Source organism: Chrysemys picta, chromosome 2 (genome assembly GCF_011386835.1).
Source record: "Chrysemys picta bellii isolate R12L10 chromosome 2, ASM1138683v2, whole genome shotgun sequence".
NCBI classification, from domain to species: domain Eukaryota; kingdom Metazoa; phylum Chordata; order Testudines; family Emydidae; genus Chrysemys; species Chrysemys picta.
In genome coordinates this window covers 173,460,083-173,486,912 of record NC_088792.1, presented here as the reverse complement: position 1 = coordinate 173,486,912, position 26,830 = coordinate 173,460,083, and the positions used below count along the sequence as shown (strand labels likewise).

At 40.6% G+C, this 26,830-nt stretch overlaps 1 long non-coding RNA gene and 1 other non-coding gene across 2 annotated transcripts in view; one reads left to right on the top strand and one right to left on the bottom strand.

Moving 5' to 3' along the window:
- Window positions 1-26,830, bottom strand: part of LOC122174719 (uncharacterized) — a 28,591-nt gene that overhangs the window by 890 nt on the left and 871 nt on the right. Inside the window, exons 2-3 of the transcript XR_010598731.1 lie at window positions 20,957-21,211; window positions 17,919-18,002 (exon numbers count right to left, since the gene is read on the bottom strand). This is a non-coding gene — a transcript (uncharacterized LOC122174719). The remainder of the gene's footprint in view (window positions 1-17,918; window positions 18,003-20,956; window positions 21,212-26,830) is intronic.
- Window positions 9,172-13,346, top strand: LOC135981618 (uncharacterized). The gene is made up of 2 exons (XR_010598730.1): window positions 9,172-9,370; window positions 10,448-13,346. It is a non-coding gene; the product is annotated as an uncharacterized LOC135981618 (long non-coding RNA).

Here is a 26,830-nt window from a genome sequence, read left to right as displayed (position 1 = left end):
TTAATTTAGGCCCAATATGTAGTTGTTTTTTAAAGGGAATTATGAATCCTAACTACAAAAATGATGTCATGGATTTAAAAATGTGGCCAGGATTTTGTCCATTAACTTCTTTTAAGTTAACTGGATATTTGCCATTGACTGAAGTGGGAACAGGATTTTACCCAGTGTATTTTGAACAAATCAGTTTCCTGAGGGGGTTGAAACCATATACAACAGCATTGAGCTGTCTCGTGAGATTCAAAGAAACTGCTGTGTAGTTTTAGCACATAAGATGAACAAAGTGCAAAAAGTAAATGGCATTAAAGGTGGAAAGTAAATTGTTTTAATAATCAAAGATTTCAGCAACATAGGTAGTTGGAAAAAAATTCTTCTTGTGTCTGTTCTAGAAAACATCAACAAGCCTTAAATTATATGATTGTGACATGCCAACAAAATGTAGCCTGACATACCTGCTCTAAATTCTTGTGCATCTCCGCCTCGATACTTGGTAAAAGCACATGAGACAGGCGCACTGGCCTTCACTTAATTTCCAGCCTCTTGTTAGTTTATCATAACTGTAACACTATAAATATACTGAGCCAAATTCATCCCTGATGTATCTCCACTGAAGGCAATGGAGTTACAACGGCATGAATTTGGTCCATTTTAATGGTACTGAAATATGTGGAAAGGAACAGGGAGAAGGGAGTGAATTAGAGAGGTCCTGCTAATTTATCATAAATTTCACTTTAAAAAAACAAAAACAAAAAAACATTGCAGACAAGGGAATTCAACAGACAAGAAAGTTGCCTTCATGCATAACTATAATTAACAGTAATTAAAAATAATAAACTTGATGTACTTAGTCTCTTTGACAAGCAACTGCACATTTTCCTATTATGTCAAAATCTTGACCACATGTATGAAGTCATAATGACGGGTGTTATGTTACTAAGTTATTGCGATATAAAAGACTCAGTTTAACAGAACTGAAGCAGGAGTGCCCTTTCTCTTTTTGTCTTCTCCTCCTTCCCCAGCTGAGCAAGCCAGAGCCAAATTCATCACCACCCTAGCAATAGTTTCTGTAGGGAAAGCAAAATTGATTGGTAGAGCAAGAGTGCCTGCTAACCTTTTTGCAAATAAGCGTAACTGATAGCTAATTGCATATTATATCCACTGGAGCGCTCTGCTATTATAAAACCGTTCACTTGGCGGGTCTTCAGATTCTCCAACAGGAATAACAGGAAACCATCTGTAGCATTATATGCCCCAGAAAATCTGTTGGCTGCAGGAGTCCTGGCTCATCACAATTCCATTGACTTGTTCAAGGATCATACGATTTAAAAGGATCTTGTGAAGACTGGTAGGTCAAACACTTGAACTGCTTTGGAGCGCAGGGATGTAATTGCAGATATCTGCATGTAACCACTCCAGCTTTTTTGTAATATGAAGAGGTCAGTTTTCTGATATGCTTAGGGCTCCCCCCACCCCTGCTTTTTGCAAATTTCACTGTTGCCTCTATACTAGAATGAGACAGAATGGCACAGTTGGGGAAAACTTTGTACATCTGTGCCAGCAATCGTGTTGGGGAAACAAGGCCCAGACTGGCTAGTGTAAAGTCAAAACTAATGCAAGGGATTATGTTTTTATTAAGTCATCAGAGCCAAAGGCAGCAGGAAGCTGTAACCAAACTACAGATGCAGCTTTTTAGAGGGTAGATAATTGTTCTTCTCAGTCTGTTTAGTGTTATAAAAATGACAAGCCAATTGTGTTTAAAATAGTCGTGTACCTGTAGCACCATGTGCTGATTGTTACCTGATAGCTAGGCGAAGAGGTGCATCAATCACATGAATTGGGAGCCTTTCAGCTTACTGGATTCTGAGCTTGGGGCTTTGCAGCAAGGTTGCTGGAAAACACCTTTTCTAATGATGAGGAAGCTGGTTGCAGCAGCTTCCAGCACAGCATGTCTGTTGAGACCACCATGGCATCTAAACCTCTCAAATGAGAGGAACCAGGAAGTCTGCAGGAAAGGATGTAGAAATTTTCATGTACCAAATGCTGAAGTAATAACATGAAGGGACACCATGTTTCTAAAACTAAACTGATTCTCTTTATTCAGAAAACTATTCAGAGAAACTGCAGCTAGCATTCTAGCCCCATGCCTAAGAAGTGTGTTTATGGTGCCTCCACCACATTTTCCTTCTGCAACCTGTGCTCTTCCCTCCAAGTTCCATGCTGGTTGCCATTGGGGCTGTCAAGCAATTAAAAAAATTAATTGCAATTAATTGCACTGTTAAACAATAATAGAATACCATTTATTTAAATATTTTGGATGTTTTCTACATTTTCAAATATATTGATTTCAATTACAACACAGAATACAAAGTGTACAGTGCTCACTTTATATTTATTTTTATTACAAATATTTGCACTGTAAAAAAGAAAAGAAATACTATTTTTCAAGTCACCTAATATAAGTACTGTAGTGCAACCTCTTTATCATGAAAGTTGTTTTACAAATGTAGAATTATGTACCAAAAAACTCATTCAAAAATAAAACAATGTAAAATTTTAGAGCCTGCAAGTCCACTCAGTCCTACTTTCTGTTCAGCCAATCACTCAGACAAACCAGTTTATTTACATTTGCAGAAGATAATGCTACCCGCTTCTTCTTTACAAAGTCACCTGAAGGTGAGAACAGGTGTTTGCATGGCACTGTTGTAGCTGGCGTCGCAAGATATTTACGTGCCAGATGCACTAAAGATTCATATGTCCCTTCATGCTTCAACCACCATTGATTGAGGACATGTGTCCATGCTGATAAGGGGTTTTGCTCAATAACCATCCAAAGCAGCGTGGACTGATGCATGTTTCATCACCTGAATCAGATGCCACCAGGAGAAGCAGGAGCGCTGCCAGCTTTTCTGCCGCCCTAGGTGGCGGAAGGTCCTGCCCCGAAATGCTGCCCCCTACAGAGGCGGCAGAAGGTCCCGCCGCCGAAATACAGTCGCCGACCCCCAAATTGTAGCGCCCGGTCGCCTAATGGGTTGCGCCGGCCCTGAGCAGAAGGTAGATTTTCTTTTTTGGTGGTTTGGGTTCTGTAGTTTCTGCATCGGAGTGTTGCTCTTTTAAGACTTCTGAAAGCATATTCCACACCTCGTCCCTCTCAGATTTTGGACGGTACTTCACATTCTTAAACCTTGGGTCAAGTGCTGTAGCTATCTTTAGAAATCTCACATTGGTACCTTCTTTGCATTTTGTCAAATCTGCAGTGAAAGTGTTCTTAAAATGAACATGTGCTGGGTCCTCATCCGAGATTGCTATAACATAAAATATATGGCAGAAAGCCGGTAAAACAGAGCAGGGGACATACAATTCTCCCCCAAGGAGTTCAGTCACAAATGTAATTAACACATTATTTTTAAGGAGCGTCATCAGCATGGAAGCATGTCCTCTGGAATGGTGGCCGAAGCATGCAGGGGCATACAAATGTTTAGCATATCTGACACGTAAATACCTTGCAATGCCAGCTACAAAAGTGCTATGCAAATGCCCTGTTCTCACTTTCTGGTGACACTGTAAATAAGAAGAGGGCAACATTATCTCCTGTAAATGTAAACAAACTTGTTTATCTTAGTAATTGGCTGAACAAGAAGTAGGACTGAGTGGACTTGTAGGCTCTGAAGTTTTACATTGTTTTGTTTTTGAGTGCAGTTATGTAACAAATTTTTTTACAATTGTAAGTTGCACTTTCATGACAAAGAATTGCACTACAGTACTTGTCTGAGGTGAATTGAAAAATACTATTTCTTTAGTTTATCATTTTTACAGTGCAAATATTTGTAATCAAAAATAATATACACATTGATTTCAATTACAACACAGGATACAATATATATGAAAATGTAAAAAAATCCAAATTTAATAAATTTCAATTGGTATTCTATTGTTTAACAGTGCAATTAAAACTGCAATTAATCACGATTAATTTTTTAATAGCGATTAATTTGTTTTAATTAATCGCGTGAGTTAACTGTGATTAATCAACAGCCCTAGTTGCTACATCTTTCCTTCTTAACAATTTTTGTTGTGTCTTTTGTGCAAGCCAGCATTCGCTGGTTTGCTGGGGCCAGAGGTTACTAGTACGTAAGCCTCAGTCCTTCAAGTGTGCTGGTCTTCGACTCTATCTCCCACTCTTGTCTGTGTTATGACTTTTTCAGGGAACTTGCTTCCACCCTATTGATGCCTTCATTCGGTTGACTGGCATCCTATAGTGCTGTGTATTGCTCATATATCTTGTTTCTTCTGACCCTCCTTCCTCAGGCCAGCTGATGTCTGAGGCTCTTTGTACATCCCACTAGTCCTGGCCTTTGGCCCCTGCAGTCTGCCACTATTTAGCAGTTGTCTTCAGTTTCATCTCCGCTATTGTTCTGAGTCTGTAGCTACCTCCTATGATCTGTATCCCACTGCAGCTTGGACTGTGGCCTGTGGCCTTTGCTTTGTGTGACTATTTGATGGTTAGACCCAGAGCTGCTGACGTGTGCATAGTGGCTCAAGTCTCTGGCTCTTTTGTAGTGGAGGGCTGCCTGCTTAGCTTGGCATTCTCATAAGTGCTGTTGCGTGCTGCCTGTTGTTACTCTGCTGTGCTGCAGCAAACTATCCTTCATGGGAAGCAGGGTCTTAGTTATCCAACCCATAAGTCTCTGTTATTGGGCTACTAGCTAGTCCCTGGGAGGGTTTATTTCAATGGTCCAACATTCCCAGGTATGGATCCCTTTCTATCTGTTTTGCCTCTGCCATCAGTCTCTTGGCTGTTTTTAAAGCCAACTCTGCCTTTCTGTTGCTTTGTGGGTACTGGGGGGGCGGGGAGCATCTTGTGCTCAGATTCTCATTTGGTGCTGAATCATTTGAATTCTGCTCCAGTAGCCCATTGTCTGAGAACAGTGTGTCAGATATGCCACATCTTGTAAAATGTACCTTCAATTTCTGGATCATAGTTCTTGCCGGAGTCCTCTAGATAGTCCACCTCTCAGAAATTGGAGTTAAAATCTCCTATGACTGTTGTTCCTGTCATTAAAAGGAAACCAATCTATTCCAACCTTTTCCTAGGGTTGGGTTGGGATTTAATGAGGCTGTAGCATCTCCGTCTATTGATCACTACACTCTTTGCACACCTCGCACTGCTCCATGTATGCTCTCAATTCATACTTGGTCAATGTATATACACATTTCCTGACGTGTCTCAGGCATGTCTATACCCCAGGTGTGAAGTGTGTATCCATCCGAAGATGTCAGCTCTTAAAACTGTTAGGATTACTGCTTGGTTCCCTTTGAACAAAATCTTGTCTTGCTCAGCCCTCACCTGAGAGTCAGGAGTAACCTCTGGGGGCACTTGCTGTTTGTGATCTGGCCAACCCTGAAGTCTGAACAGTTTTGTTGCCTGTAAAACCTCATCCTGTTCAGTACTTTGCTGGATTGCCTGGGAGCTCCCATCAGAGATGTGACAGTATTGTACATTGTAGCATGATGGCAGACTCTATCTTCTGTTCCACCGAGCTGAGAAATGACTTGCAGGTGGAAATGAAATCTCTTTTGGAGCAGGAACTACAAAGTGTCTCAATAGATTGGGAAGTCCATTTGCAGAGCTCCTCGTCTGGAACGGCAAGATGGCTTGATGAAGTGACCAGCAACCTGACTGCCATGGACCAGAAGGTTTGGACTTCATTATAGCTTAATAACAGTGTAATAAATGCCAAGAATGGGGTCTTACAAGATTAGGGTTACAAAATCAGTCTGGAAATTCCCTTTACAGATGTGGCTCAGGTGAGGCAAATGATATGTAGGCAATTGGTTTGCTGTGAACAAGTTGTCCTGCTTCCAGGATCAGAAACAGTAATAGCAGCTATATGCTGTGGTAACTTTCCATCAAGAGAAAGATGAGGAGTGGGTGTGACCTGCTTTGAGACCCAGATTCTCAGGGAAATCTTAGCAGCTAAAGCTCTTGTGAATCTGAAGCAGGAATACATTTCTGTTTGTTTGCTGAATGTTTCTGAAAAACAGTAAAAACAGGAACCATGGTTGCAAAATGTGAACCAGTGGATCTGGAAATGCTGGTATAGAAGGAAAGCTACAAAGGGGAAGGGATGCAGTTTTTGTTGGTCTTGTTTCAGCATTCTGCCGCAACATATCAATAAGGAGCAGCAGAACAGTCTAAAGGACTTTCTGTTAGGAATCAGGAGTCCTCCTAGTCCAACAAAGAGAAAAGTAGTACTGTTCTGGGCCAGCGTAAGATTGATACTGAGGGGAAATGACCATTAAGCAGCCACTTCATCATTTCCCAATAGCAAAGAGAAAAGCGTGGTTACATTTCCTCAATAGCCTATATCAGGAAAGCATAACTGAGCCTTCAACCAGTCCTTGGGCCATACCCAAAGTTTTGGTTAAGGCAAAGATGATAGCACCAGATTGTGCGTGGACAACAGAAAATTAAATTGTCACTTTAAAGGACTCTTATCCATTACCATGAATAGGTGATACTCTGGATGTTCTAGTGGGATCTATATAGTTTTCCATGCTAGGTCTTAAAAGTGGTATTGGCAAGTGGAAGTGGATCCAAAAAACGGGAAAAAACTGCTTTCCCTGTGGCAATTGATGACTTTTAGCTTGTGCAATGCATCACACTTTTGAGAAGTGAATGGACAGAATATTATATGGCATGCCATTCTCTGTCAGTTTGCTATACCTAGATGATAACCTGCTGCTAAAATCTTTGAACAGGAATGGATATATTTGTAAGTGATCTGTGATAAGATTAAAGCTGCCAATCTAAAATTGAATCAAAAGAAATGCAAGTTGTTCCAAAAAGAGGAAATTTACCTTGGGTGTACAGGTAGTTTGGGGTGTGCGAGATTTCCATAGAAACCAAAGAAAATTGAGATTATGCAGAACTGGCTGACTCCTCAGACAATCGCACATCTGCAGTTTTGTAGGGCCCTTCTCCTAATACAGAAGGTTCATTTGTGGATTTGCTAATATTGCAAAATCACTACATAGAGTGGATGAGAAAGGGAAAACATTTCAGTGGTCAGCAGAATGTACTTTTCAGGGCTGATAAGGGTGTTTGTGACAGCTCCTGTCTTGGCCTATCCATATTTCAAAACCCTTTTCATATTGGATGCAGATAGCAGTGCTTACTGATTGGGGTCAGTATTGACCCAAGAAAACAAAGGACTTGAGAGGGTGGTGGCTTATCTTTCTCCAAAGAGAAATTATTTCCCCACCTGAAATAAACTCTTGGCAGCGGTTAAATCTATAGAACATTTTCACCATTTGTACTGAAGGAAATCTGGGGTCTGGTCAGCAGACCTCGCATCTCTACAATGATCCTTTAGATTTAGGATCCTGAGGGGCAACTTGCCAGGTGGTTGGAAAAACTGCAGTGTTATGATTTCACAGTCATGCCCTTTAGTAATGCTAATGCTTTGTCCAGCGGCCCTTGTTGGGAGGCTAATTGCAAACACTGCCCTTACTCAAGAGAGCAAGGAATTAGTTGCTCAAGGAAATGAGTGTGCTTGGGGAGACATGGCTGTCTCCTCTCTTCCATAACTCGCAGAAGTGCAAAAGTTCCTGGTTCACACACTGGACAGTGGATATGGGTGTCCAAGAGTAGACTTCAGAACAAATAAAAGCTTCCTAGAAAGAGGATCCTGATATCAGAATATCGTGTGATTGGAAAATCATTTGGAAAACAGCCAACTTGAAAGGTAACATGCCCCTCAAAATACTACAGTAAAAGGTTTCTGGTCAGAGTTGCAAAGCTTGGAGTTCAAAAATAAAATATTGTATAAGTGCAAAAGGAAGATAAAACTGCCACAATGAGGCCAAATTTTGCTCGTCTAAAACTGGAGTAACTCCACTGACTTATTTCTGTTTTACATCAGTATAAGTGAGAGCAAAATTTGGCCCATAACACCTCCTAAAATAGCTTTCCTAGCTTTATCCCCACATATAATCACACTATTAAAGTGGTATCTCTGTCTACAGTATCCTGAAAGGATAAGAGTGATGAGTTTTACCTTACAATTACTGCTGACATCGGGGTGTCCTTTAAGTTCAATCTGAATTGCCTGTATTTCTCAGCAAGCCTGTTGGAAATATTTCTTTTCCAGAGTGGTACGTGGTCTGGCTCTGGTGAAAGATAAAGCTCACGGTGTAGCCCCTTACCGGTTAAAAGATTTTCAAAGCTGAAGCTGCGGAAACCTGAACTCAAGCAAGAGAGAAATTAAAAATATAGAACCTTCAGTTCTCTTGGCCAAGATTTTTTGTCACCAACAGTGATTTTAGCTGCCTCAGTGTTTGGGGGACTAACTTGTGACACCTTAAAGAGAGCCCAGTTTTCAGAAAGCACTGTGCACCAGCTCCTTGGAAAGCAGGACCGCTTAAAGTGTCACAAATTGGGCATCAAAAATCACTAGTCATTTTTGAAAATCTTGGCCCTCAAACATATTTAAAATAATCTATTGCAGCACAGAATCTGCTTCTTTATATGGAATGGCTGTATTGGCAGAGACTCTTAACTCTATCAAGGGCTGATGCCTGTCATGAAAAGTGCCATCTTAGAATTTTTAATAACCAGAAGTAGTTGGAAACTTTTTCTTCTATTTTATGTTGAAGACAGCACCTCTAGTAGCTGAGAGCCCCTCAATACTAGACTAATGTATTGGGTCAGTACTGACAACAGGGGAAGATTTACACTGAGTGAGCAACACCACTTTCAGCAGCATCTAGGTTAGTATTGACCTGGCTTGACCCTGTTTAGTTTGTAAGTACTAAGTTGATCACAGACCTAAGTGGTATGGCTGCAAGCAAATGAAATGTAATCTGAACATAAGTTTGGGATTTTTTGGCTTGTAGCAATGATACTTTAAGCAGCAGTATTAAACTTCACTTCTCCTGTTTGAATTCTGCTTTCTGGACCTGTCCTAATAAGTATTTCCCTCAGCAACCATCTTTGCATTATTAATAACGAATGCAATTTGGCTTGCTAGAGTAAGAGCTTTCCTTAATATGTCCGACTATGTTCAAGTAACAGTCTTTCATGAATTCATGTAAGGTTTTCCCACTAATTGGTTTCTAAGCATGTCATCAATCATCACTAAATTCACATGGTTAGGTGCTTGTTCCCTAATGCAGAGACTAAGGCACAGCTGAAGAGATGAAAGACCAAAGAAGTGGAGCAGAAATAAAACTAAGCATGAAGATGAATATCAATAGTCCACAGCACGAGGAGTGAGAATGAAGAGAGAGACGTTTATCTGTTGCATTTAGAAAAATTTAGACGGGATTTACAGGAATAGTGGAAGTTTGAGTTTGCTGGAGCTCCATGACTGAGGTAACAAAATAATGACTATGGGTGAAATACTATAATTCCTGATTGGTCTTTGCTCAGGCAAAGATACCATTGAAGTCAACCACGGTCATCAGATCATGCAATGGGCCAGCACTGCTACCAACTCCTGTGATTTTATTTTGAGTCCCGTGATAGCTGGATGTTTGTTTGTTTTTAAAAGCCCTAGTTCCTGAAGTCATGCCAGTACATGAGAATCACAGCTATCAAGTAGTATGTTCCTAGCCCTCATGGTTGTGAGAGAAGTTGGAAAATGTGACCCCTAAATCAGAATGCAAATACAAAGACCCCAAAATGTATTATTTTAAAAAAATCGTATGATTTTTTTGTGTGTGTGTGGGTGCTGACTCATGATTGTTGAATCTTGAGGCTGGCAGTACAGCAAAAGGAGGAAATTATTTGAGAATCATTCACTTATCAATATGCAGTAATACAATATTTCTGCTCTAACCACACTATTTAATCATGTCCATAGGATAATAGTTAAAGCTTTAAAGGGTTTTTTTTAGTAAGCATATACTTTAATAAAGGGAAATTTGTTTTATATCATCTGTGATGGAGGGAATAGAATACAGAAGAGCGTTGCAATATTCTGCTAAACAGCTGCTGCATTCTGTTCTAGAGTTGTCTGCATTTTAGTAGTGGGTGATGTGATCCTTCTATATAGACTTGATCCCATAAGCTGATCTAAACAGGTAGGGATCTCTCTACTTGTTTAGCGCCCCACTTACTTCAGTAAGGTTCCATGCAGGCAGAAGCATTAGCCAGCACCGAGCAGCTTGCAGAATCAGGTCCACAATTTGTGATTCTGGATCCCTTTGGATGAACTGTGTAGAGCACTTTAAGGACCTAATTTTTGGAGGTATTGCATATCCACAACTCCCATTAAAGCTAAACAGTGCTGTCAGTGCTCAGCATGTTTGAAAGTCATACCATAAATGTATATTATTTTTTGTACAAGGTGTGGCTCTGTAATAATAGCCTCAACCATGGTTACCTGAATGTCTACGATATTTTGATCTAACTTTATGGTTAGCACCATTAATATTTAATTTCTTTCAGGAGCTGAATATTGTTGGGGTCTTCACCACCCCCAAGACCTTTTTCTACGAAATGTTCAAAGATCGTAAACCACAATCATTTTACTAGAGTATCATATATATTAATTTCTCTTAGGGTAAATGTAAAGTTGATAAATATATTATGGTAGTGGTTTTCAAACTGGGGTACATATATCCTTAAGGGTATGCAAACTCTGTAATGGTGGACAGTGCATTTTATTTAATAAGAGTTGGCAATCTAATCATAGGTATATTCTGACCCTATCTCAGATGGGGGTGCGTGGTAGACTACATTATTTGGAAAGGGGTATGCAGCCTAAAAAGTTTGAAAACCACTGTATTAAGTAACTGGTGCTTCTTTTTAATGGATGTGTTGTCACGTTCTTACACGTTCCAGGGTAAGAAAAATGAAATATATATTGAACAGCAATGTAAAAAACAAATGATATTTAGAACACCTTTAGTCAGTGAACTTCTTGTTCCCTGTTTAGAATAGGATCCTTTTGAGATATACTCAGATCAGCCCATGTTGCATTGAGAAATTGTTACAGTATTTTAGGAGAAGGGGCAACTTGTATTCTGCAGCCAGGAAGAGACTAAAATTAGAAATTAGCAAATTTGGTGTTAAGGTCACTTGTCCTGGAAAAAGCTATAGGATAGCATCTCTGCTTTTCCCTAGATAGAAGTGAAAGTAGCCAACTCATTCTGCCATTGGATATTATGGACTGACATAAATGTTGCCTTTGTGGGAGCTGAGTATGGAGTATTGTTTTATGTAGGTGTTTTTTTCTTTTTTTAAACTGTTAGGCTGCAATTCTGCCTTCTGTATATCTTAGTGACACCTTCAGTAAATTATTCCTTTAGTTAAGGATGAGGAGGGTAGTAAATGTCTGGTTAGTTAAACTACTTTATTAGGTGTGTCTGATATTCTAATTAGGATCTGTTCCGATCCCATGGCTCTTTGGTACTGACCAGAGATGGGCCTAAGCCACACAACCTGAATCTGGATAGGGTTCAGATTTCAACCCAGAGGTAATGGGACGTTTAAATTTGGTGTTCCTGTTGAGACCCATCTCTACTACTGATCTAGGAACTCAAGCAATTCTCCTGATCTCTATGTTTGAGGAAGAGGAGAACAAGTTGAGCTCTCCATTCCCTACAAAGAACATTCATATAATCATTCAAATCAGAAACTCTGAAGACTTCAGAAAAATGAGTTCCATCTGTACATGTATTTTACCGGTACCTTGAGTACAGCCTTACTTTCTCCTTCCTTGGGAAGAGACAAAATTCCTTATACTTGGACTTTTGTTCTACTTTAAAAATCAAAACACTATTTCCCTAGTTGATATTGATTCTGAAGCCCAAGGATAATGTTTTAGTGACTGCATCTAGAACTGCCCATTCAGATCAGAGCATTTTCATCTTTGATAGTGAAAGGGCAGAATCAATAAGATCTGGGCTCTTTATCAACCGCCTCAATCAGTGGTGTGAGGTAACTTGTGTTCTGCCATTTACATAGACTTTTTTTCTTTGTAAGGTGTAGTTGAGAAGGATGTCCATTCTCCCCATTCCCAGCCCCCCAACCCACCTGCCTCCTGAAACTCATTTTAAATTTCTGGCAGTAGTCTCTCAGGATTTAAAATCTCTTTTAGCAAGTCAGAGGTATTTTGTTAGTTGCGCCCTCCAAAGTCCTTGATTCACAGGTCCTTTCCTTTCACACAATCTCACAAGTGTTTTGTGGATTGGAGTGTCAAGTTTAATGTTGCTGCTTAGAAAAGTACAATTGGATTTGTCCAGATGGACACTCTCACAGGTCTCCTTTTATAGGCAGGATTAATTTTATTAAAATATAATCCTCCCATTCTTACATTAGTCCCTTCCGGCATTCCCTTTTAATCTTTTGCAAAGTAGCATTAAAACAATCACTGGCATTGATTAAGAATTACATTAAAATGTAGACACACCTTTTTAGGCTACAGCTGCTGAGAAAAAATGAACCTGGGATTTCCTTTTCTTAGATTCAATCTCCAAGCCAATCAGATATGCTAAGATGTGGCTACACTAGTCATTTGAACATTATCATTAAAGGGGAATATAGTCATCTCTTAATGTCCAAAGAATTGCTTCTATTCTGTAAGGAAGTCTCTGCCCCCCAACCTTAAAACTAGTTGTTTGTTGTTCCGTAGTCTTGGTTTGGAGGACGATCTACAGAGATTTCTGATTTGCCAATTCATATAGGGTGAAATTCACCCCCATGAAACAGAAGAGCAATGCACCACTTAAATCCCACTCAAACTACGGCTCAAGTAGTGCCTAAGCTTTGGGCAGGCTTTTGGCAGAGGAGTGAGTTTCAGCCACATTCCTTTTAGCTTGTTGGGATACTTCTTTCTTTTTCTACTGTTTAGGAAGTATTTGATACATATCTATTTGGGATTTCTTTCTGACCAAGATTTCGGTGACAATGTTACTCTGTCTCTATCTCTTCATATTTTTTTACATTATGAGTTGCAAGAAAATTAGAAATCTTTGTTCATCTTATATTAGGTTTAAGTGTCTAGACAACTCTATATTACACTATTCATCTCAAAATAGAGATTCTCAAGTTTCCAAAATAGTCAGGCAGTTAAAAGAAATGCCCATTCACTGCAAAAAAAAAATCTTTTGAATTGGTCCTGACGTCTTGGAGAATATTTCAGAATAAATAGTTTCCCATTACACCATCATGTGAAAGTCCACATGTAGGTGGAAGATGTGTGAAAGTTAAATATGTCCATGTCCTATTGCAGAAGGAAGACCAAAAGATTTTGGCTGCTTTGTTGGTTACAACTGTCTTGTCATTGCTATTTGTTTGCTTGTAAGTTGTGAGGATATTAAATAAACAGGCTGAGCTCAGTGTTGAAGAACGTGAGAATGTCTTTTCTTTCTTCTGAAGGTGGAAGACGCACCTCTTTCAGGGGCTTGGCTGGATTCAGATATCAACCTCTGTCACCTTTCGTAGGCTCAGCACCTTCATGGGATGGTTTTGGTAGCACCCTCAGCTCGCTTAATATGCAACCTGCTAATGCATATGTAGCAGGATTGTAATTAAACATTATAGTTATACTGCTTTTGTCTTTGTGGCAAGAAATTCTCATTTTTTCAAGTTGGAGTTTTAACTTTTTATTCAATTCATTTACTGAGTTATCCCCTTGGTTCCATCCAGACTTATTAACAATTTAACGTCTGTTTCAAATGGGTCCAAATGCTCCTATTTTCTAAAAAAATCTTTCAGCTTTAAGTGCTTTTAAACTTAAATGATTCTAAGAATCATTTAACTTAAATCGTCATCGAAGGTACTGTCTTTTCTTCTTAACAATCCTTTGAGAGGTGGTTCTTGTCTTCCTGAGTTTAGTAAGGAGGTTGCTTAAGCATTGCTAGATTGCTAATTCCTCAATTAATATAAACATGCTAATACTCAAATGGCTTCTTATAGTAGTAACCAGTTATAGGCAAGTTCATTTGATTACATATTGGTAAATAAATCCTCTCACTATTCATGTCACAAGGATATCAGGAAATTGTTACATTAAATGCTTACATTCAGATCCTAGCCAATTGCAAAAGAACATAACAAAAAGAAGCTTACAACATCGTAAGCCTTTAAGAAATAAATTAAGGATTCTTACTGGTGCTTGGAGTTCTTAGAAATGGCTCAGCATATTCACGCTTACGGGTACTGCACTGCCTTGTGGTGCCTTATGGTAGAACCTTCTCCCAGCAGTGTCTGTTAGCATGCTTTTGCACCCCCAGCCTTTCCCCTCAGCATCTCGGAAGGTCCTGAGAGCAAGGCTATATAAGGGGTGCAGCACCCGCTATCACCTCAATTCCTTCCACTGCAATGGTAGAGAACAAAAAGTGACTATGACACTGACAAAGAGGGGGAGGTGGGTGGGAAGTGTGAATATGCAGCGCCATCTCAAAGAACTCCAGTTACAAGTGAGTAACCTTCATTTCTTCTTTGAATGGCTCTGCATATTCCCACTTACAGGATAGACTGATAAGCAGTGCTGAAAATAACATGAAGCTAGGTACAGAGTTGTAAATGAATAGAGACTGCAGCACCGCTCTAACAAATTCAACATCTGCATTAGCAGCCAAGTCCAAAGCATAATGCATAGTGAAAGTTGTGACCAGAACTCCAGGTAGCAGCTCTGCAAATCCCCAGAGCAGAGACTTGTTTAATACAAACAAAAATGGTTGCCACAGCTCTAGTGGAATATGGATGTATTGTCCCAGGTATAGGAGTCTTTGCCAACGCATACCATTCAACAATAATTCATCTAGAAATGGTCTGGAGAAAAACTGTATCCCATGTAATTGTTTTTGTTATTCTAAAAATCTGGATGATTTATGAAAACTTTTAGTTCTGTCTAAATAAGAAGCAAGAACCAGCCTTACATCTGAAGTATGTAAAGTCAATTCAACCTTATTAGAATGTGGCTTGGGTGAAAAAACAGCGAATTAATGAACAGATTGACATGAAAATCTGAAACTACCTTTGGCAAAAACCTGGGATCAGGCTAAAGAACCACATTATCTTTGTGGCAAATAGTGAATGATGGATCAGCCATAAAAGCATTTAGCTCACTCACCCTTCTGGCAGATGTTATAACAACAATAAAAGCCATTTTAATAGATAAACAATGTAAAGAACACTCAGCAAAAGGTTCAAAGGGTGGTTTCATCAGCCTGGCTACAACCAAATTGAGATCCCAAGGAAGGAAAGTATGTCTCAAAGGAGGATGCACAGATAAGCCCTTCATACATTTCTTAATGGCATTATGTACAAACAATGATCTAGTATCAAATAAAGTATCTACTATCAAACAAAGGCAGAAATGGCTGCCAAGTGAACCCTTAACAATGAATTAATCCTTCATCTCTAAAAACATAAAATATTCTAGTACACGATGTATGGATGCTGAAGCAGAAGAACCACCCTTTCCAGTCATCCAAGTCACAAATCTGGTCCATTTTGACTTGTAACCATGTCGGGTTGACTAACATTAAGCAGCACTTTGCAAACAGCCAACATGTAACTCACAAGCCAAATGCAGCTACAGCCACCTTCATCTTTAACATGGAGGGTGGCCTGTGGAGATGACAGTTCCCAGCATATGGTGTTACACCAAGTGGTATCACATGATAGGACTAGTCATTACCAAAGGCTGTGCTTCATCGGTAAAGAGGAGGGCACCTGCAAACTCCACTCCATTTCATAAATTTTAGGTGCTGTTATTCCTGTGCTATTGGCAACTGACATCTCTCCCTCAGAAGCAAGGCAAAGTTTTGGCACCTGCCTGCCCCATAACTATAGATTATATACAAATGTGTATACATACATTCTCCTTCCTCCTCACTAGCGCACTGATAAAGCAGCTCCTTCAGCGGATCCTGCAGTTTGCAGTGAAGTCTGGATAGTTTTGTAAACATTTTGTAGATATCCTCCTCCTTGTTATAGGAGGTAACTTTCTGACATTTTCCTAGTGGGGGCAGTTTCAGGAAAGCTCGCTCCCCAGACATCCTTCTTGAAGTGAGATGGCCCTTTATTTCATGGGACAAGGTAAGTAAACACTCTTGCAAGGTAGGCTGAACTCTCCTCTCTCCTTTCTAAACTGGCTGAACAAAGTGCCCAGCTGGTGGGAATTGGGCTCTCACATCCTTGGCCTTGCTGCTTTGGATCACAGAAGTTACAATAGTTCTGTGACATCACAAAAGACAATGGAGGGAGGAGAATGTATGCTCCAACACACTAGATAGTGGGCTCAGGAGCTGAGTGGTTACATTCTATTGCTTCATGTTCTAGGACTAATACTGGGTCCGTAACATCAAGTGGACTCTGACAGTTGACACTGCTATCGCCTCCTTCTAGACTAAGAGCTCCAAGATCTTTTAATTTCCTGTGTTATAAGATGAATAGTTATAGGTAGTAGTAATTTGGATTATTAGTAGGATTTGATTATTAGACAGTTTGGTTTTGTGATGACCGGGAAACCCGCATGGTTAATTGCTTACTGGGCCCAAAGGTTGTGGATCTCACGAGACCGCTAGATAGATGTACAAAAAAGAATCTGAAGAGTAACTCGCTAAAGACACAAAAACTATCAACAAAAAAATCATTTACATTAGAAGCAGGAAGCCTGCCAAACAGTCACTGGGGCCACTGGACGATTGAGGTGCTAAGAGAGCACACTAGGAAGGCAATGCCATTGCAGAGAAGCAAAATGAATTCTTTACAATGGTTTCCTCTGCAGAGGATGTGGGTGAGATCTCTACATCTGAGCCATTCTTTTTAGGTGACAAATTTCAGGAACTGTCCCAAACTAAGGTGCCAATCAGGGCAGGCTCCAGGCACCAGCCGAGCAAGCTCGTGCTTGGGGCGGCAGATTCTACGGGGCGGCATTCTGCCCAATCCTAGGGCAGCACGGCCGTGTTTGTTTTGCTTTGTTTTGTTCGCCGATCCGGCTGCCCTGTAGGGGGCGTAGGAGGGGAGCGCCCTGCTGGGAGCGGGCTGCGTGCTCCGTCTGCCCCAGCCGGTGCCAGGTCTGTAGCAAGCCCGGCAGGGCAGCCCACATCCTTCCCTCTCCGCTGACCGGAGCGGCACGGAGCCATCGCGGCAGGCGGGGCGAGTGCCCCGCTGAAGCCCTGGCCGCCCCCCTTCTCTCTCTCCCCCTCCTCCTCCCCCCTGCTAGCCAGGGCACGTCTGCAGTGCAGGGAGTCCCCCTGCACCCAGGCTCCGGCCATGCCGCAGGTTTTTTTTTTTTTTTTTTTTTTTCCTGCTTTGCCACTCCGGCCGTGCTGCAGGTTGTTTTGGGGGGTTTTGGTTTTTTTTTTTTGCTTGGGGTGGCAAAAAAGCCAGAGACGGCCCTGATGCCAATAGAGGAGGTTTGGAACAAATTGACACATTAAACAGTAATAAGTCACTGGGATCAGATGGTATTCACCCAAGAATTCTGAAGGAACTCAAATATGAAATTGCAGAACTACTATCTGTGCTATGTAACCTATCACTTAAACCAGCCTCTGTACCAGATGACTGAAGGGTAGCTAATGTAATGCTGATTTAAAAAAAAAAAGGGGCTCTAGAGGTGATCCTGGAAATTACAGGCCAGTAAGCCTAACTTCAGTACGAAGCCAATTAACTGAAACTATAATAAAGGACAGAAATATCAGATACAAATAAAACATGATATATTGGGGAAGAGTCAACACAGCTTTTGTAAAAGGAAATCAGGCTTCACCAACCTATTAGAGTTCTTAAGGGTGATCCAGTCCATATAGTATACTTGGACTTTCAGAAAGCCTTTGACAAGGTCCCTCACCAATGGCTCTTAAGCAATGTAAGCAGTCATGGGATAAGAGGAAACATCCCCTCATGAATCAGTAACTTCTTAAAAGATCAAAAACAAAGGGTAGGAATAAATGGTCACCTTTCACAATGGGGATAGGTAAATAGTGGGGTCCCCCAACGATCCGTACTGGGACCTGTGCTGTTCAACATCTTCATAAATGATCTGAAAAAGGGGAGTGAACAGTGACGTGGCAAAATTTGCAGATGATACAAAATTACTCAACATAGTTATTTTATTTTATCTCCATGTGGAAAAGCATAAGAGCAACTTGTTAACAGCAGAAACAAATTATTTTTTCATTCTTTTAACTCAGAAGTGACTGACACAATTTTTCCTCAGCTTTTCAGGAGAAATAATTAAGTAGAGGAGAAACTTGGAAAAATTCATCCCCAAAGAGAGAAATTATGCATAGTTAAAAGTATATGAAAACAAGGTTATAATGGAAATGATTATGAAACCTTAATTAGGCTGGTCAGCGTTAGTGACTGCTTCGTTAATAACTGAAGGAAAAAATTTGGGCAAACATGCAAGTTATTACAACCTAATAAATCTTGTGAGGAAAAACTCCCCTCCCCCCCTACCCCCCCGCATATGTATTGGACCAATTCTACCATGCCAGCTTTTATATGACAGCCTCTGGGCAGGTCTACACTTAAAACACTGCAGTGTCACGGCTTCAGTGAAGATGTTACTACGCTGATGGGAGAGCTTCTCCCATCGTCATAGTTAATCCACTTCCACAAGAGGTGGTAGCTATGTTGATAGCTGAAGCCCTCCCGTTGACATAGTTCTGTCTACACGGGTGGGGTTAGGTTGGTATAACTGTGTCATTCAGGGGTGTGGATTTTTCATACCCCCTGAACAATGTAGTTTTACCAATATGAGTTTGTAGTGTAGACCTGGCCGCTCTGATGTGGTCATTGTCAGTTCTTCCAATTCTGAAGATCCTGATCAAGTGTGAAACATAAAGATTGATTTGTCTTATATTTAGGGTTGTATATCTCACAAAGTAACTGTGGAGTGGGGCTAAGAGCTGGGGAACATTTATTGGTTTAAGGAGTAGTTGTGGAATAATTGAGCCTTTTCATTGAACATTTTGGTTCCACTCACTGACCATAAAAAAAAAAGTGTTTAGTAACCATGAGAACACACCTAACTCTTTAAAACGCAAAATATAGCTATTACTACCTATGAAAACAAAAATTTTCAGATGTGTGCATGCTAAACATATAGCCCAGCCAAAATGGCTTGCCCACAATCTAAAAATAATGTAGACCATAATATATTCTTCAGGTGTTCATTTACCTATTTAGTGTATATTCAGTCTGAACAGTGTGTACTATCGGTCTAATGTAACCTTGCTGCAATCCACATATTAATTGAAACCCTAAGCTGTAAGTCCTCCTTAGACCTTTTGATTGGGCCATAATGTCTTGGTGATTGATGACAGAGTAAAGTTCTGAAGAACAGAGTTCTGATAAACTTGTACTTATAAAAAGGTATACAGCAGCACATTGTGAGATTATTCAATTGTAATCATGATTTATGATTTGCTATGCTGTCAGGAAACAAATGTTCAGACTCAGCTTTTATGTTATCATTCATCAATTTTATTATACTTTCAAGGTCTTAACTTGGTTTATTATTGATATTTTTAGGATGTGAAAGTGGTGTTTTAAGCGAACATATATTCCCCTCTCCCCAACAGATAGCAATAAACTCTGAACTGCTATATATTTTGTTTCTGTGATTTGATGGCAATATTCCATGTATTTAAACTAAATATATATCATTAACTTAATTGATCCCATATGCATAGTCCTTGTCAAATTTTCTCTGCTCTTCTAGTCAGGCTCTTCTAATCATGCCATTATGGCAGATACTATTTTTTGTAGTAAAGGCAACTGTTGTATTCTCTCTCAACACTGAATCTTCCATTTATCCTGCTTCTTATTATAAAGCAGTGTGGTCTCAGCCACAAAGAGATTCAGCAATGTGCAAAGAGAAAAGATGATCTCAAGAATACTTGATCACGCTGCTTGGAGGACAACATTTTATTCCAGGACAATAGAGTTGATAGATTTCACTATGAGGAAGAGGATTCCAGACAGTGTTTTCGTGCTAATGAGCAGTAATTTCAATTTAACTGAAACTGTGGGTTTTAAAATAAAGCATAAAATATTATTGACTAAAAAAAGTAGAGATTGATATTAGTAAGTATCTGAAGAACAGGGAATACATTTACATGGAGCTTAGTAGGGATTTTAATAGCATTTCAGATACAACGTTAATATGAAGAATCAAGGAAATTTGTAGGGAGCAACACTGCAGCTATAAATCTAGTTGAGTACAAGAATACAGACAAATAATAAATGGAAACAATTAGACATGGATAAAGATAACAAGTATTGTCTTCCAGTACTTGTCGTTGGGACTAATTCTATTTACATAATTCGTTTGGAGCAAGAACAAATTGCGTAGTATTGAAATTCACTAATAGAAGGAACAGGGGACTCAGATGAGAGAAGTACACAACTGCAAGAGGTTCTGAAAATTTAGTTGTGGTGTGGCAGTGGATTTATTTTGTGCAGAAACATGTTTAGTCTCAGCTAAGCCCTCACACCCACTTCATTTATCACTCATCAAAAAAAAAAAAAGAGGGGGGTGGGAATTAGCATGTTGCATCACAAAACAAACATTTTTTTAAAAGATTATAAAGGAGTACAAAAAACTGGCAGTTAGCAAAAGGGAAATATATTCCCAACCTTCTCTATCATTGTTTCCAGCAATAAATACTACTACAGTATAGGAGAATCCCAATGTCCTTACTATGTAAAAAAATAAGCACAACTGCTACAAATGATTTAACTTCTTCTGAAACTGTTTGCAACTCCAAACACTTGATTTTTTTTACAAGTGCCATCCACACAAATTGTATCCCAAAACACTTTGTGCAGAATACAGTAATAGAATTAAAATAAAAAGTAGCATCTGTGGCAAAGAGAAGAGACATAGGCAAAGGAAGAAAATATGTTTGAAATGGAATGTGAAGTTAGATTTGGTGTGAATTCCTAGACAGACCTACAGTTTAGTCAATGAAGAGACCTGTTACTTACTTTACAGTACCTGTTGTTCTTCTAGATGATTTCTCCATGTGGATCCCATTCTAGATACGAATATGTTCCCACTGCCCAAGATTGGATTTTTTTTTTTGGCCAGTAGTGTCTGTTGGGGCCATGCATGCACTCTACATATCCTTGCACCCTCCACTCAAAGGCATAAAGGGCATAGCAGCCCCAAATGCCAATACAGAAGAGAATTCCAAAGCTAAAGGACTTTGCATTAGTGTGGAAGAAGGATGCTCATGGGATCTGTGTGGACAAAATAATTGAAGAACCACGGTTACTTACATTACAGTAACTGTTTGAGTATTTGTTCATATGGATCCAACTCTAGCAGTTGTCTCCTTAACGAGGTGAGTGCCAGGAATCCTATTTAAATAAGGACTGTAGGATTACCCTGCCAAATTGAATGTCAGGTGTAGAGTCTACCACTAGGGAATAATGATTGGTAAAGGTATGTATTAAGCGCCAAATAGCTGCCCTAAAGATTTCAGATCTAGAAATGCTCCTCAAATAAGCTAAGAAGGCTGCCTGAGCTCTAGGAGTGTGCTTTGATCTGAGAAGGGGAAGCTAATTTATTAAATTCATGTGAAATCCTGATAGTCTGAAAGTCACTTTGAGAATCTCAGAGGCAAAATAGCCTGCCCTCTAGACCGTCTCCAAAAGTTACAGACTGGGTGACTTGCAGAAAGGCTTTATCCTAGGGAGATAATAGGAAAGGGCACTCAGTGCACCATGTATGGAATTTTGCTTCTGCAGGAGATGAGTGAGGACCTAGGTCAGTGATTCCCAAACTTGTTCCGCTGCCTGTTCAGGGAAAGCCCCTGGCGGGCCGGGCCGGGTTGTTTATCTGCCGCGTCCGCAGGTTCGGCCGATCACGGCTCCCAGTGGCCGCGGTTCGCTGCTCCAGGCCAATGGGAGCTGCTGGAAGCAGCGCGGGCCGAGGGACGTAATGCCACCACTTCCAGCAGTTCCCATTGGCCTGGAGCAGCGAACCACGGCCACTGGGAGCTGTAATCGGCCAAACCTGCGGATGCGGCAGGTAAACAACCCGACCCGGCCTGGCCCACCAGGGGTTTTCCCTGCACAAGCAGCAGAACAAGTTTGGGAACCACTGCCCTAGGTAAAAATACTGGTAATAGTGTGTATGTATTTATGTACTAGTTCAAGTGAAAGTCTGAAACTACTTTGAATAAAAGTTTTTGGTGAGGTCAAAGAGTTGCTCTGTCTTGTGAAAAGAAGTCCTGCCATTAATGCCTGAATCTTGTTCACTCAAGCAGATGTAAAAGCCACCAAGAATGCTGTTTTAATAGAAAAGGTGGTATAAAATACATGATGACATAAGCTCAAATAGGTGTTCCATCAAAGATAGAAGTGCTATATTTAAATCCTAGGGAGGGGGAATTTCCTTAACTGGTGGAAACACATGAACCAATCCCTTCTGAAATTTAGACCCAGTCAGGTGTGAAAATACTGAGAGACCCTGAATGGGGGGGGTGACACTGCTGCAAAATGAACCTTAATGGAGCTGACTGAAAGTCCTGAGAGTTTCAGGGATAACAAATGATCCAGAGTGATAGGAATGGAAGTCTCCAAGGATTGAAGAGGATGTTAAGCAGCCCATAATGGAAAATGTTTCCAGTTGGCTTTATATATAAACCTCAACAAAACTTTCCTGCTATGAATTGGAATGTCCTGCATTGTAGAAGAACAACATATATCTACCAAACTTAGCCAGCTATCCCATACTATCAGATGTAGAAATGATGTAGATGGGTCCAGATGTAGAATAGGCTCTGCAAAATGTTTTCTGGAAGAACTGCGAGTATGAAGATGGACAAACTTCTAGATACATTGGCTCCAAGTACCAAAACTGGTGCACCCACGATTGTGCTGTCAGAATTAATTGGGTCTTGCTCTGGCTTATTTTTCTGAGGATTCTGGGAACTAATGGAATCAGAGGGAAAATTTATATTAGATTTGTGTTCCACCAAATCAGAAATGCATCCAAAGGAAGCCTGGACGCATTCCTCCTTGGGAGCAAAATAATGTAACACTTCTTGTTTGAGTTGGTTGCAAAAAAGTCTGTGATGGAAACGTCCCATAAATTTTTCGTAACTGTGGGGACTGAACCTTTCAGGGTTCATTTATGAATGGAAGAGCACTTCTGGCTGACTTGGCCTACTAAACTATTCTGAACCCAGTCAAGCGCAGGGCTATCAAACTGACAATGCTGAACTCACCACACCCGTAGATGAATAATCTCCTGACACAGAGGGGATGATCTTGTTCCTCCTTGTCTGTTTACATAGACAATATTGCAGTGATGCACTATCAGGATTTGGATGGTGGTCTCTTGATGAGAAGTAAAAATGCTTCACAAGCCAAATTAATGACCCTGAGTTCTAGCACTAGGGGATAGTGATGTGAACATCACACCTTGGCAGACATTTTTCAGATTCTTGCACCACAGCAGAAATGATAAAACCCCAGGGGGAAGGACTTGTACATTCATGATGTGTCTGCTTCGCAGATGGATCCATGTTAACCAACCCTGAAGAGGACTCAGATGAAGTCTGGCATGCAGCATTGCATAAATGCAAAAGAATCTATGACCCAATAAACTGAGATTGATGGTTTTTTTTTAGTGTAAAGAGCTAATATGAGATGCCCTATGATGCAGAATCTGTTGTGAGGAAGGTAAGCTTGCTGATCTTGAGTTGAGAAGTGTTCCTATGAACTTTATTGACAGAATAGGAGTGAGAGCAGACTTGACTAATCCAGAGGCCTACCAAGGAGAATAGATGGAGAACCACCTACACTGTCTTGGTGACCTGCTGTGGCCATTTCCCCTGAATCAGTAAGTCATTGAGATAAGGATAAATGTGAAGACCTTGTCTTCACAGATGCAGTACTACCACCACTAGTTGATGAACATCCTTCGTGCCACAGAAAAACCAAATGGTAGCACTTGGAACTGGTAATGAATTTCCTTCACCATTACATGTACTTCCTGTGGGATGGAGAGAAGGAGATTGGGAAGTATGCGTCCTGCAAGTATGCGTCCTCAGCTTGCTGAGGGTCGTGAACCAATCCAGTAGATCTAGGGAGAAGATTGTAGAGGCTAAAGTGACCATCCTGAACTGAAGCCTATGGATGAACTTTTTGAGTCACCTGAGGTCCAATATGGGATGCTACTCTCCTTTCTTCTTCAGAATAAGTAAGTAATGGGAATAAAATCCTCTGCCCCAAAACTCAGTTGCTCTCCTTTGAATGAGTAAAAAAATCCTCTGCCCCCAAACCCTCTCTATTGCACTCAGATGTAGAGGAGAGTCTTGCTCTTGCTGTCGCAAGCTGTCATGAGAGGTGTCCCAGAGAATGGAGAAAGTTGGGAGGTGAAAAATTGGTTAGGACTAGAATTGAACTGAATAGCCTTTCTGGATAACTTTGAGGACCCAGCAGTCAATAGTGATTCCAGTCCATGCATCCAAAAAGAAAGAAAGATGTTTGCCAACAACAAAAGACAAGTGTTTGCCAAATGGAAGGAGGAAGGGTTATAGATCCTTTTAAATTAGTTCAAGACTGTTGACTGTGGCCACAAACTTGTGCCTTCAGGCCAGATGTTGTGTCAAACTGCTCTTCCTCTGAAAATGAGGTCTTTTCTTAGAGGGTTCTGAGGACTTCTCGTGGTAAAATTATGATAAAGGTGATCTCTGTCTTTTAGAAAAGACTGAGACCTAATCTGCTTTCTCCTCTGGGCTGGAGTGTATGGGTCCAGGGATCAAAATGTCACTCTAGAATCTTTTAATTTAGTGAAATCCCTCATTGATCTTTGAATTAAAAAATTCATGACCTTCAAAAGGTCCTCAATTGTAGACTGGACCCCTTTTGGAATGCCTGATGACTGCAGCCATGATGTCCTCTGCAAGGTGACAGCAATGGCCATTATTCTTGTGTCTTTGTCAGATGCATCCAGTGCTGCTAGTAGAGCCACCTTATCAATCAGCTGATCTAAGGACATGGAATTTAGCTCTACTCTTGAGTCCTCTGAAAGTTTTCCCATAAACTAGGAAATCTTGTCTCATTGGAGGTAGTCATGTTTGGCTAGCTAAGCATGGTAATTGGCAATCTTAAAGCTAGTGCAGGAATACACCTTCTCCTGAATAGGTATATTTTTTTCAAATGTTTACCCCTTGGTGTTGACTTTGGCTAACTGTATTGCTTAGCTTTCTCATGAACAGCAGCCACTGTTAAAGAGCTGGAACATGAGGAGTATAACAATACTCAAAACCTTTTGGAAGGACTCAGTATAGATGCTCTTTTTGTTTGGGAGATAGCCTCCATCTTAGCTGGGTCTGCCATAGATCCCTGACTGGTTCAAGGATACCTTTGTGTATGGGCATTGCCAATCGACCTTGAATTGCACGGTGTAATGCATCAAACTATTTATGTTACTATTCTTGTACAACTTCCAAAGGATTTCTAAGGTGTCAGCCATCCTCTCTAGGAGACCTTGAAAAGTCTTTAAATGGTCCATCGTAGATAGATTGACCACTTAATCCAGCAAAGATGAAGAAATTGTCAAAGGAATAGAAGGATACATATCATCATCATTCTCACTTTGGATTTCCTCTCCCAAATCACGAGGGTCACTCTGCCAAGATGGTTGCACTAATCTTGAAGGCTGCACAGTAGGAAAAGACCTATTCCTGGACAAAGGGACTCTCAAAGCATATGCAGCAGATTAATCAAGTTGAGGGTTCCAGTAAGGCCAGGACTGGTTACCATAAGGATAGGCCATATGACGCCAAAGTCGAGGAATCCATGGAACTTGTAATCTGCCAGAACTCCTGCAGTGAGAGAGAGAATGCCCTGACATCCCTTTCGCTAGTTCTTCCTCATGAACTGACCCAAAAAAAGAGGAGGCAATCCTTGGAGGACTTCTGCTGTATCGAAAGAGGAAGACTCAGTAAGAATACATCTTCTCTGTAGGATGTACTGATCTCTGCAGAATCTGAGGAAGTTGAAGAGAGTGGTTGAGAGATGGATATCTGTGAAGATGATGAGTGTAGAAAAATCATCAGGGAGGAAGCTGCTGATAACAGTGAGACATGAAGATGGGGAGATTCTGACATAGCTATTAAGTCCCCAGATGTAGTAAAGGTAGCTGGACAGAAGCTAACTGCACCACACTGGTGATGGAAGCAGTACCAACTAAGTTGGTACTGGAGTGGGATGCAATGGAAAAATACATGAAGAACAGAGCTATACAGAAAGGCTGTTTTAGCTGGTCAAAGCCACCGTGATGACTCTCCATCTGGAACAAGTGAGATTGTGCGAAGAAATGGAGTGGAGAGCTTGGTGCTTAATGAGCAGGGCAGGGAGCAGAAGAAAACCTAGAGCAAGTTCTGGGCGGATATATACAAACTGGACCCTAAACAAATAAGGACCCAATTGAGTTATCTGAGAAGGAGTTATACAGTTGCTTTCCTTTTGTATGACTAAAAAATCAGGCCTTGCATTCTATATATAGGGTGACCAGATGTCCCGATTTTATAGGGTCAGGCCTGATATTTGGGACTTTTTCTTATATAGGCGCCTATTACCCTCTGTCCCAGTTTTTCACACTTGCTGTCTGGTCACCCTATCTATATATGCTGCAGTCAGGAGAACTGGAACGTGGAGAGGCTACAGACAAAGGACCTGTACTAGCCAAGGGGTGAGGAGATGAAGGCCTAGGTTGAAGATTTCATCCTCAGTGGTAGAACTGAGGCAGTGTTGTAGAGGTGGGGCCAGGCAAACATGCAGATGTGAGACAAGGCGCACTGAGGATGAAGATGTGAACGTGGAGAGTGGAGGAGGGAAATA